The sequence below is a fragment of the Pinus tabuliformis genome, chromosome 6 (genome assembly GCF_031772625.1).
Source record: "Pinus tabuliformis cultivar Carrire ecotype Pingquan chromosome 6, CPIR1, whole genome shotgun sequence".
NCBI lineage: Eukaryota > Viridiplantae > Streptophyta > Pinopsida > Pinales > Pinaceae > Pinus > Pinus tabuliformis.
The window spans coordinates 1,245,486,781-1,245,500,413 of record NC_142292.1 but is presented as its reverse complement, the minus strand read 5'-3'; the positions used below and the strand labels follow the sequence as shown (position 1 = coordinate 1,245,500,413).

Genomic DNA, 13,633 nt, shown 5'->3' with positions numbered 1-13,633 from the left:
CTAAATGCATCAATATTACATAGCATTCATAAATAAATAACATGGAACTGTAAAATAGAGCCTCAACATAGGTAGCTATCTAGGTCAAAATGGGCATCATAGATGCTCGAAAAGTGAGGGGTAGTCACAACGTATAGTCTCTGCATCCTCCCAGGTAGTAGATCCTAGGCTATACTTGTCCCACTGGACCTTAACTTGTTCCACCATGCAACGTCTGAGTTGCTGAACTCTATGGTCCAATATGCATAATGGTTCGACCACTACGGTTCCCATGTCCGAGACCTGCAATTCCCTCCAATCTAGTTTGTGAGATTCATCAGAAACATAATGTCATAAAATAGATACATGAAAAACATCATGAGTTTTATGCAAATGGGGTGGCAGTACAAGACGATAGGCAACTGGTCCAATCTTCTCCTTGATCCTAAAAGGTCCTACAAACCGAGGTGACAACTTCATCCCTTTCCCAAACCGAATGGTGCTTTTGTTGGGTTGGATATGAATATAAACTTGGTCCCCTACTTCATAATTGCGATCAATCCTATGTGAATTAGAATAACTCTTCTGTCTATCTTGAGCTTCCTTTAACCTTTGTCAAATCTGTTTTACCTGTTCCTCCATTTCTTGAACTAATTCTGGCCCAACTATTACTCAGTCCTCCAACCTTTCCCAACTCAATGGAATCCTACATGGCCTTCCAAATTGAGCTTGATAAAGAGGCATCCCGATTGAACTGTGGTAACTATTATTATAGGAAAACTCTACCAATGGTAAGTACCTTTCCCACTGAGTCTGATTATCCATGACGTACATCCTAAGCATGTCTTCCATAACCTAATTTACTCTTTCAGTCTGCCCATCTGTTTCTAGATGATATGCAGTGCTCAAGTTCAACTGAGTCCCTAGTGCTGACTGCAAACTTGTCCAAAACCTAGATGTAAATCGAGAATCTCTATCAGAAATTATCTTTGTGGGTAACCCGTGTAGTCGAATAACTTCACTTATAAAAACTCGTGCCGCATCAATAACATCGTAAGTGTCTCTTATTGGAATGAAATGGGCACTTTTGGTCAATTTATCAACTATAACCAATATAGCATTGTGCCTATGTGACGTGAGTGGAAACCCACAACAAAATCCATGGAGATTACCCCCCATTTAGACATAGGGATGTCATGTGGTTGTAGGAGTCCTGCTGGATGGTGATGATTAGCCTTCACTCAGTGACATTCAAGACATTTGGTGACAAATTGGACTATGTCATGCTTCATGCCTGCCCAAAAGAAGAGTTTCTTCATGTCCACGTACATCTTCTTTACTCTAGGATGTGCACAATAGAGTGCTCTATGTGACTCTTCGAGGATGGTTCTTCTTATTCCCCTTCCTTAGGTATGTACATTCTCCCTTGAAATCTCAATAGTCCATCTGGTTCAAGGACATATCCCTCAAACTTTGGTTCTATCTGCTTCCCACTCTAGAGTGCTGAGATAACCTTTAGATACCAACTAGCTTCAAAGAGTTTCTCCCACACATGTTCCCTCAAATTTACCTTTAAGGCTGCTAGGGAGAAGGTTTGTGGCCTCCTACTTAGTGCATCGGCCACCACATTATCCTTTCCCTTAATGTATGAGCTCTCAAAATCATACTCACTCACGAATTCACTCTACTGCCTTTGTCTAGCATTCAAATCCCTTTGAGTGAAGAGATGCTTCAAGCTTTGATGATTTGTTCTTAACTCAAATTTCCTCCCAACGAGGTAGTGTCTCCACAGATTCAAAGCTAACATCACTGCTGCTAACTCTAAGTCTTGGGTAGCATACAACTCTTCACGTTTCTTCAATTTTCTAGATGCGTAAGCTATTACTCTGCCTTCTTGCATCAATACTACTCCCAATCCTTGCTTCGAAGCATCAATGCAGATAGTGAAGTCTTTCTCCATGTTCGGGACTCGAAGGATTGGTGCATTAGTTAGTAACCCCTTTAGTTCTATGAATGCAGTGTCACATTCATATGCCCATTCATACCTAACCCCCTTTCGCTGTAATGTGGTGATGGGTTTTGCAATCCTTGAAAACCCTTCCACAAACCTGTGATAATACCCTACTAGCCCCATAAAACTACGCACCTCATGAGCAGTTTTTGGTACTAGCCAATCCATTATGGTCTTCACCTTTTCCGAGTCAACTAAAATCCCTTCTCCTGAAATGATGTGCCTAAGTTAATGAACTTTCTTCTAAAAGAAGGAACATTTTGACAATTTTCCATACAATTGATTTTCCCTAAAGCAAGTCAATACAACCCTTAGGTGATTTTCATGCTCCTTTTCATTCTTGGAATACACAAGAATGTTGTCCAGAAAGACTTGCACAAATTGGTCCAAATACTTCATGAACACACCATTCATGAGGCTCATGAATACTACTGGTGCATTGGTCAAACCAAATGGAACAACTACAAACTCGTAGTGCCCAAATCAAGTTCAAAATGTAGTTTTTGAGATGTCCTCTTCCTTAATCCTCGATTGGTGGTATCTAGATCGTAGATCGATCTTTGAGAAAACTGTTGCTCCCTTCATTTGATCAAATAGGTCATCTATTCGAGGTATCAGGTACCCATTCTTTATTGTGGGTCTATTCAAGTCCCTATAATCTATGCATAGCCATAAGGAACCATCCTATCTTCTTGAAAAAAATAACTGGTGCACTCCAAGGTGAAATACTAGGTCTGGTAAATCCCAAGTCTAAGAGCTCTTTTAACTGAATCTGCAACTCACAAAGTTCTGGAGTTGTCATCCTATAGGGTGTCTTAGATATTGGTTCTGCACCAGGTTTTAGGTCGATTGTGAAATTAGTCTCCCTTATAGGAGGTAATCCAAGCAATTCCTTAGGAAAAACATCCTTGAATTATGAAAAAATTGGTTGTTGACCTAGGGAGGGTCCTTTCTGGTCACTTACAGCCTCGACCACATATAGCTTGCAACCTTGTCAGAGACAACATTTTACCTTCATCATGGATATGAATCATAGCGACACTCCTCTCTTGATTCCAAAAATATCAATTGGCCTACCTTCATCATCTAAACAAATCACCTTCTTCTTGAAAAAGTATACCAAAGCTCGATGAGCTTCTAGCCAGTCCATTCGAATAATTACATCATACGTCCCCAATGCTATGAAGTATGCCTTCAACTTAGTCATACACACCCCGACGTTTACCTAACATTGGTCAACACTAGGTCCTACTACTTTTTTTATCCCATAAGCCATCTTAACTTTCTTAAAGTCATCGTTCTCATAGGCTACCAACCCACATTTTTCTAATGCAACTGGTGAAATGAAACTATCTGTAGCACCTAAATCAAAGAAAATTTTAACTTTTACTTTGTTTATCATACCTGAGGTTTCTACCACAGCAGACTGGCGTTCAACTTGTTGGTTATCAATGGTTGCATAGATTCGGTGGTGGCTACTTGCTCTCCACATTGGTGCGTTTCCTTCTCTATGGTTGTGACCAGTTTGTAACTTAGGACAGTCACACTGGTAATGAGGTCCCCCGCATCCCCAACAAGTGATGCATGGTAGACCTTGAACCAAATGTTGTGGGGTTCTTTGGAAAGAGTTCCTTCCCTTGAGACCTCTGCCCCTACTTGTTGCTCCTCGCGTATGACCTTGTTTTTCACATGCCCTTGAAGCCGCAGGTGAAGCTGCACTAGTAACCATTGAAATCCCCACTATCGGTGCTCTAGGTACAACCTTGTTTCCATATGGTAGTGGCCTCAAACTTCCTCCCCTGGGGAAGGTACAAGGGGCCTTCCCCATAAACCTTGGTTGGCGTGGAAAAATGATTTTGTTTCCCCCCTTAAGTATAAGTGTTCTTCCACATAATGAGCCTGTTCCACAACTTCTACAATAGAGGATGGTTTCCACATCCACACCATTGCCCTAATCTTAGGGTCCAATCCATAAATGAAACGATTTGCTTGGCATTAGTCAGTATCCATGAAGGAGACATACTTGACCAATTCCATGAATCTAATTTCATATTCTTCTACCATACAATTTCCTTGTACCAAGGCATGGAATGCTCCTACCTGTTGTTCTTCATAATATGTTGGTATGTACTTTTTCCTGAATCCCTCCTCGAATAACTCCCAAGTAACTGTTTCATAAGTTAGGTGTAGTTGACGCTCTAAGTTACCCCACCAATTCAGAGCACTATCTCTGAGTTGGAATATTGTTACTTTAGCTTTTGAATTGGAATTATAATCCCTTAGTGCGAAGCACCTTCTCATTCCTTCTAACCAGGCTTCTACACATTCACTAGCACGACCTCCTGCAAACTCTGGGAGATTAATATTTTGGAGCTCCCTAGTAATGTCCTCGATTGGAGGTCCTCTATCAGAGTCTCTTGATCCCTCGAGATTTCCTAACCCTGATGGAGGGTGCTCCACTTCCACTTCATTTTTTTGGCGCCATTTTAAAGTCTCATTAATTGCTTCTAGGGAACGCAAGATGAGAGTCAACTCCAGTGAAGGTAATGGATTATTTGTAGGAGGTCATTGTGATGACTCTCCTTGACCTTGATTTCTTTGCATCCTCACCATTTTTAATTGTTCAAATATTTGTATGATACAAAAGACTCATTAATCCATCTTAGGACTTTTCCTGCTTAGCTGACTCACATACGTGTGTATAACAATCGTCATAAGTTTTTCTTTTACTATGCTCATAAACAAGCATTATTAGTACTAAGAAGATTCCCAAGTATCTATCAAATCCTCTCAGGTGTGAGTTCTACATAACTTACAAATTTTCTCTTGAGACTCGCTAAGGTACTGGTGCAATGTACTTGTAATTCACGCTCTAACACAAATTGTTTTCTTTAGTACCATAGCTATAATTTAATATTAAGATAATTAATAAATTGGTTTAATATATTCAAATAATTAAGTAAAATACTAATGTGAATAATACCCTTTTTAGTCATGTCTTCCTTCAATGGCCATTAGTTGCTCCTTCCCACCCTTTATATTATGTTTTTAAAATCCTTTATGTCCATTTTATGAATCTTGGGACCTCCTATAAGACATATAAACAATTGGTCTCAACTCTTGAAGAGGCAGTGTCTTTGAAGCAAGGTTCCTAAGCAATTATCCATCAATGCATATATATATATATATATATATATATATGTATATATATATATATATATATATATATATATATATATATATATATATATATATATATATGTATATATATATATATATATATATATATATATATATATATATATATATATATATATGTATATATATATATATATTTACAATAATTAGATTAAAGAAGAAATATTACATTGCCAAAATAAAGGTGACTTCTTACTAGCTTCATAGACAAAATCTAAAATATTGTGGGATGAAAGAATGCCACTTTGTAATATTAATATAATGGAGAATGAAAATTAATTTCACTTATATACTTGCAAAACACATAAATCTCAATTTCAAAATGTATTTAACATATAATTTTCATAACTTCTTAACTCATCGAAACTAATTGAATTAAGAGAGGCTTTTAGGTCAATATTTGTGACTTAATTTCGATAGTTTTTTTTTTTTTGGTACATAAGAGATGGTTGTGAGGTTGCAAGATTGATCCATATCTTGAATGAGTGACGTAGCTTTGGTATTCACAAAATGAGTTTAATCCATGCCTAGAGCAATGTGTTTCATACCCAACCATTGTTAGACATGTTTTCAATCTTCAAGGATTGAAGTTTTCAAAGACTTAGAAACAGAGAAGGCATTTTGGCTCGACCAAATGTGAAACTAAAAAAAATAACAACCAAGACCAAAAGAGGCCTGCACAGAATCAAATATTCCAAGGGATGGCTAGTTGAAGACTCATTTAAAAATTTGGTGGTGGCTTGAGTTCTTTTATTCCTCAGTAAATGACTTGTGTCTGTAACACCTTTGTGCTTATGATGGGCACTATAACCTCTCCATTTATATTGATATGGATGCCTCTGTATTAAAATAGTAGCAATGGGGGTTTTGTGAAGGGAGAGTGTTCTAGTGCTGAATGTCCTACTAGATTTCGTGTTGAAGCAAGACAGAAAAATGAAGAAGGGAGTTCATATAAGCCAAGAGTTGATGGCTATCTTGAAGCAAGACAGAGAAAGGAAGAAGGGTGGAACGTCTCGGCCCAGCAGAAATTGTATTAAACTATCAAAGAAAAAAAAAATTTGGACGATCACATACAAAGATAGGTTGTAGCTTTGTATATATAAATATATTTGTATGTAATTAGTGTTAGCATTTTTTTTAATGTTATTATTTATTTTTTTTCACTTTATCGGCAAAAATGCCAACTGAAATGACTGATACATCATCCAAAATAGCCAAAATTATAGCTAAAGCAGCTGATACAATATTTCGAAAATCTAAAACACCAAAACATTTCTCCTATGTTTCAGAGACGTTTCTTACAAGGAAACATAACATTTCCAAATTGTGGAAAAATGTTTTTAGCATCTCAGGGTGCAGTTTCCAGTAACGTAGCCTGGAATATGCTAATTGCTCACAATTCAAGTGGAGAATCCGTTTGAAACTTTTCAAGAGGTGTGAAGCCAACTGTTAAGGCATGGACAACAATGACTGCAGTCAATGGTCAAAATGGGCGTAGTGAGGAGGCCTGAAACTCTTTTGGTAAATGCAATTGGTTGGCGTGAACCTTAATGTTATGGCCATTGCCAGTTCTATGCCTCCATGTGAATCACTAACTAGTTCGTTAAAGGGAAATGGAGTTCACACATATGTCACCATGAGCACCATATGGCCTGTGTTGATAAATGGCTAAAAGAAATACACGGAGTATGGTAAAAGAAGTTCTAAATATCAAATATTGTCAATTTGATAATGTAGAAATGCATGATTGTCTGCTATAATGTAGATTTCCCAGACTTTTTTGACTCTATGTTGAAACTTGTTATGTTGATTGGTCTCTCTCTATGATAGGAATCTCTGCGTTATGCATCTTTTGCTAAATTCTGATTGTCTATATTTTTTCGTACTGTCTAAATTTTTCACATATCTTTTGTCTTCATCCAACTTGCATCCGTTATTGCCCACATGTGAAATCTATAAAGAAATTCTTATGACATTGTCTGTGATCCCTTTTGTCGTATTTTAATGTTATGATTTTTTTATGTTATCATTTGTGATTTATATGGAATTGTACTGTCAGGTTTTTATAATTCATGGCTAATATTTTTCAGCAATTGTATGGTCCAAATTTCAAGTTGGGTCCTATCGGTTGTCAATCGCATTCAAAGTGGAGGGCATACATGTTGAATATTCTTTATGTTTGAAGTTGTTTGTTCATATTTGGCGCTGATTGGGCTGCTTGGCGAATACTGTCCTACATCAAAGAAAAGAATAAACAGCTTCATCTTTGTAGCAAAAAAGATTTGCTGTATGTAGCCAAATCCAAGGCAGAAGTCGAGGTTGATTTGGGTTTGCAGTTGGATGCACCCATTTTTCCACGTGTAAGGTGGAGTGTTAAAGCATCATAGAGAAATTCCCTTTTCCTGGCAGGCATTTAGTGGCCTTTTTCATACTCTGGTATCTAAATCTTGATAGAAACGGTTCTTCAAAGTCCAAATTCACTCTTTCCTTCCACTTAATCACTGATTAGAAAATATGGCTCTTCTAAATATTAGCGAGGGCAACAAAGATGATGCCTTTTACAGGTATACGATGCCTAAGTTGATTACAAAATTTTGAGGGATGAGGTAATGGCATAAAGACAAATCTTGCTAAATATGGTAGATGTGGCTAAAGCTCTTTCCAGACCCCCTTCATATACAACAAATTATTTCGGTTGTGAACTAGGTGCACAATCAAGGTTCGATGAAAAATCTAGGACTGCTCTTGTCAAATGGTGCTCATGATAGTGCTAAACTTGTAGCTTTGTTGGAGATTTTTATCAAGAAGTATGTGCAGTGCTATGGATGTGGCAATCCCAAGATAGAGATCCTTATTTCAAAAACACAAATGATTTCACTGAAGTGTGCTACATGTGTATATGTTTCGGATGTTGATATGAGGGATAAGCTTACTATGTTTATTTTGAAGAATCTGCCAGAGCAGAAGAAGGGAGGAAAAGATAAGAAAGCCATGAGAAGAGCAGGAAAGGAATGTTTGAAAGCAGGAGAGGCTATTGATGAAGAAGCTAAAAAATCCAAGAAAGAATCTAAGAAAAAAGGCCACGAGGTTGCATCCAAGGTTGCTAAGAAGAAAACTAGTTCTGATGAAGACCGTTCTCCTCCTGGAAGCCATGTTGATGAAAACAAGGAGCTGGATGAGAATGATTATGTGCAATGGGCTACTGATACTTCTATTGAAGCCGCACAACAACGTATCAGAGAGTAGTTGACAACTGCTACAAGTGAAATGATCATGTTGGACAGCCAGGAAGAACAAAAGTCTAAGTCACCAAAGAAGCCTTCAGGCAAGAATGGAAAGGTTGATCTTGATAAGAAATCTCAAGCTGAAAACGGTGATCGGGTGTCTGAGAAGCCCATAAAGAAAGAAAAGGGTGAACTTGAGAACAAAACTCAAGCTAAAAACTGTGATGAGGTATTTGAGAAGCCCATTCAACAGGATATTGAGGAGGAGACTGTTCTAACCAAATTGAACACATTGAGCATTCATGATGAGCTTCTCCTTGCTTTCAAGGAGAGCTTGAAGACTGGAGATTCTACGAAGCAGTTAAAATCCTACATACAATCTTCAAATGGTTCTCCACATGAAATCATGAATGCCTATTTTGAAGCTCTTTTCGAGGGTGTTGGAAGAGGAAATTCAAAATAGGCAATGGAGAAACAAAAAATCATTAAATTAGTCTCAAATGAAATCAGTTCCACATAATTTTTATAAAAAAAATTAGCAAAGAGTTGTGTCTAGTGGGTCTTGGGTCCAGATTTTGAACTCACTCTGATACCATGTGTGCGGCTCCATCCTAGGGTCCTCTAACAAAATTAAATTTCTCTAATTTAAATACAATAAAATGGAAATAACTTATTTCTAACTAAACATTTAATCGATGATAATTTACCATTAAAATTTATTTCCCACAATTAAATAAGTAAGCATTTCATTTCAATCACTTATATGAGTAATCTATAAACAAAGGAATATATGTTCCAATAGCCTAGTTGAGATGCCCCTGAGCTCCTTATCCTACTGGGATGCTCCTCTTGACTACCGACTAGATTTACCTCCTAGCCAACTAGGAAGTATTTCCTATCCCAGGAAACCTCCACAGGTTCCCTAGCCCTCCAAGCCTAAGTCCAACCAAATTTAGTGTGTCCAATGTTAAACAAATACTCTCCTTATCTCCCTTCTCTTTTCTCCACCTTCCTCTAAGAAAAAAAATCCTCCAAAACCACAACCCAAGCCAAAACGAAAACCAAGATCAAGACCAAGTATCCCCCTCTCCTCCCATCATCCTTCCCCTTTTATGCCCCCTTCTCTTCTCCACCTCAACCACCTATCATTAATATCATAACTACCCCCTCATCCTTAAATTTGACTTATCTTCTCCCAAATAAATTTGAGAGGACATTTTGGGGATGAGATATGAATATATAATTTGGTAATTAATTGGAGAGGACCATGTCTTCTCCCAAGTAAATTTGAGAGGACATTTTTGGGATGAAATATGAATATATAATTTAGTAATTAATTGGAGAGGACCATGTCTTTTCCTAAGTAAATTTGAGAGGACATTTTGGGGATGAGATATGAATATATAATTTGGTAATTAATTGGAGAGGATCATGTCTTCTCCTAAGTAAATTTGAGAGGACATTTTTGGGATGAGATATGAATATATAATTTGGTAATTAATTGGAGAGGACCATGTCTTCTCTCAAGTAAATTTGAGAGGACATTTTGGGGATGAGATATGAATATATAATTTGGTAATTAATTGGAGAGGACCATGTCTTCTCCCAAGTAAATTTGAGAGGACATTTTGGGGATGAGATATAAATATATAATTTGGTAATTAATTGGAGAGGAGACCATATCCTATCAAAATTTAAATTTGAGGAGGTAAGTTTGGAATTAAATAATAACAAAATTTATACCAGTGATAAATTTACAGTTTCACCTAGGTATGTACCAATATTTCTTGATAATTATAAGTCAATAGTTTAAGGTAATTTAAACACTAGCAAAATTTGCATGATAAGATTAAGTAGGGCATTACAATGGCGAATATTATGGCTCATCAATACCACATCCCCAGAACCCATCTTTAATTTCGTAATCAAAAGAGGCATCTAGAGGCATTATCCATCCCAAAGGCACCCTCCATCCCAGTATGAAAGAGATGTTTTAATATCGTGTTATGTTATGTTATATACAAATTTTGACTTGGTCAAATTACATATAAAAAAATATTAGTTAAAAAAATTGACTCTGAAATTACATAAAAAATAAAAATAAAATTATTAATAATTATTAATAATTAAACTAGCCTAGATCCATCTTAACTCATGATCTATCAAGCTCCGAGAGGGATCAAATCCCCCGAGGTGCAAACCTTTCCTCAAATTTTGCACTCAAAAAAGAGATTTGCAACTCAAGAGATTTAATCTCTCAAGGTGAAAACCTTTCCTCAAATTTTGCACTCAAAAAAGAGATTTTCACCTCAAGAGATTTGATCTCTCTCGACGCTTGATGCATCTGAAGTTTGCACTCAAAAAAGAGATTTGCACCTCAAGGGATTTGCTCTCTCTCGACGCTTGATAGATCCGAAGTTAAGATGGATCTAGAGTGGTTATAAATAATTGTGTGCCACTTGATGTAATTTAATGATGATGAAAACTTTCTCCCCTTTGTGATGGTTCATAATTATGAGATGATTTTTAGGATTCAAAACCTTAACTACACAATGTGATTTCCTTTCTTTGGCTTATGCCTCATATATTAATAATTTACCTTAATTTCATATCTACCAACCTAGATCCATCTTAATTCTGGATCTACCAAATACTGGGAGGGATCAAATCTGGTCACTCCAAAAGTGGCTTGCATATTAAGAAATTATATCCCTCTTGACGCTTGGTAGATCCAGAGTTAATATGGATCTAGGTTGGTTTAATTATTAATTATAATTAATAATAATAATATTTATTATTATTATTATAATTATTAATTTTATGTTTTTTATTTTTATTTTATTTTGACTACATCAAAATGTTAAACATTGCAACATCTCTACCATACTCACATTAAATGTTTACATAGAAGTTAAGTTTACTTTAAAAAAAAATTATAATCAAAAGCAGATAACATTGCAACATCTCCACCATACTGACATTAAATGTTTACATAGAAGTTAAGTTTACTTTAAAGAAAATTTATAATCAAAAGAGGATTAGATGAGGGGAAATTTTGGATAAAACATAATGTCATAGTGTTATATTTTAACCAGTATTTGTTGCCACCATCACAAAGTAAAAAGTGGCCACAAGTGGGGGGAATTACAAATTAAAATGTAATGATATTACATTTTACCTAATATTTTCGATCACCTAGATTAAATATTACAATTTATTTGATCTTGCGATCCATAATGATTTTTGAAACTAACTTTTATATTAATCACATCATCATTATTTGTTGGTGGACATTTCGAACCATCTAATGTGGTTCATCCTCATGCAAAAAATGAAAAAATTGATTTATCCTAAGGATAGTTTTAAACATCGACCAACAAATAATAAAAGGAATCAGATTAAATTATAAAAATAAACTTATTACAATTAGTATCTCATTATTTTATTCAATTGTATTTATTAGGGATTAATAATTAATTAATTTAACATATAATTAATATCAAATAATTAAAATAGTTAAAATAATTAAAGCTAGAATAATTAAAACTAAAATAATTAAACTAAAATAAATATAATAATTAAAATTAAAATTAAAGAATTCATATATGTAAGGGTCGGCTTCTATATAAAAATTTATCGTTTTCTAGGTTTATATATACTCTGGTCAGAAGATTATTATCTAAAAAACTATCATTCATATTCTATCAATTTTGGTCCTGATGATGGACCCCCTTTGGGGTTCGAAACGTCGACATAATGAACATAATACTGTGGATAATCCAGATCATGCTAGTCCAAAAAACTACCACAGAAGCTTAAAGTCTAACTAAAATGATGGTATGATTAATCTGAAAGTCAGTTTCAAAAATTATTACATCTTACTCAATATTTCCCTTCAACCCTCGTAATTTTATAGTTGAGTTTGTTTACTTTTAAGTTTTTAACTAGGCCGGTTGTGTAGAAAATCTGAGTAGGTTAACCTGATAATGCAATATAAATTGAAGCAGAATACTATAACCTACTTCTACTATCAATTTGTTGAGCGATAAATATCGAGCTGAACAATATAACCAGAAGAAGAAGAATCATTGGCACAATACACATGAAAATACTTTGGGGAAAGCCTTAGCTAAAAACCCCACACTATTGTAGTATCATACATGGTGGAAATACATAGGAATTATACAAAGCCTTAGCTCTCACAGCTAGCCAGCTCTTAGTACAATCCTCACAGATGCTCACAGGAAATCTTGGCTTCTATCTAGCCTTCCTCTCTACCCTCCAAGCTCCTATTTCCTTGCGCTGTTCCTTGTGGATGATTTCTTATTACCAAGTGGATGATCTTGCCTCCAAAACTGTGCAATCCTCAAGGATTTATCCTTGATTGCATGCATGAGTTTTCTCCATGAGAAAAAACATGCAACTGATAGTACACTGTCCTTGAACTTTAATCTCAATTGGGTCTTTCTTAGAATAGACATGCATGAGTTTCTGATGAGGGAATCTTTAGTTAACTGGAGTAGCACTAGTTGAGTGCATTAATGCATCAACTCGTTGTTAACTCACTATTAGTGCCTCAAACAGTTTGGAACTAATTTAACTGGGGTTAACTCAGTAAACTGAGTTAACTAATTACAACTCAAATATAACTCAATCTTATCTCCTTAATTTACGGGATAACTCTTGCATGAATTTAGGAAGACTTCTAACTTGAATTTCTCCAACTAATTAATTTAAAATTAATTAATTAATCATTTCCAAGTAGCTGTTAAGACTAAATTCGATTTTAACTCACAATCTCAAGGACAAATTAAATTGGAATATTCTTGTTGCCATATTTCAACACTCCCTCTCAACAAGAAAGGGAATATCTGCCACCTCGATCCTGTCTCTATGGAACTCAAATTTACACTTTGACAATGACTTTGTCAAAATGTCAACATCTTTCTCCCCTATCGAAATATACTATAGCAACATCATCCTCCTTGCTTATGAAAAGCCACAAGAAACAAATCTTGCCTTATGCTTCTGCACACTACCATCTGTAGCTTGCTTTACCTTGTAAATCCAACGGGATCTCACAATTGACTTGTTCTTCAATCTCGAATCCACGTCACAAACACTGTTATGAACTATGGAGTCATACTCCTCCACCATAGCATCAACCCAAATTTGTCGCTGCACTACTTCCTCAAAGGAAGATGGCTCAGTCTCAACACAT

The 13,633-nt window shown here is 35.8% G+C and overlaps 1 pseudogene; it reads left to right on the top strand.

The window, feature by feature from the left end:
• Window positions 1–7,702: 7,702 nt before the first annotated feature.
• Window positions 7,703–8,875, top strand: LOC149263193 (eukaryotic translation initiation factor 5-like; annotated as a pseudogene).
• Window positions 8,876–13,633: the final 4,758 nt, after the last annotated feature.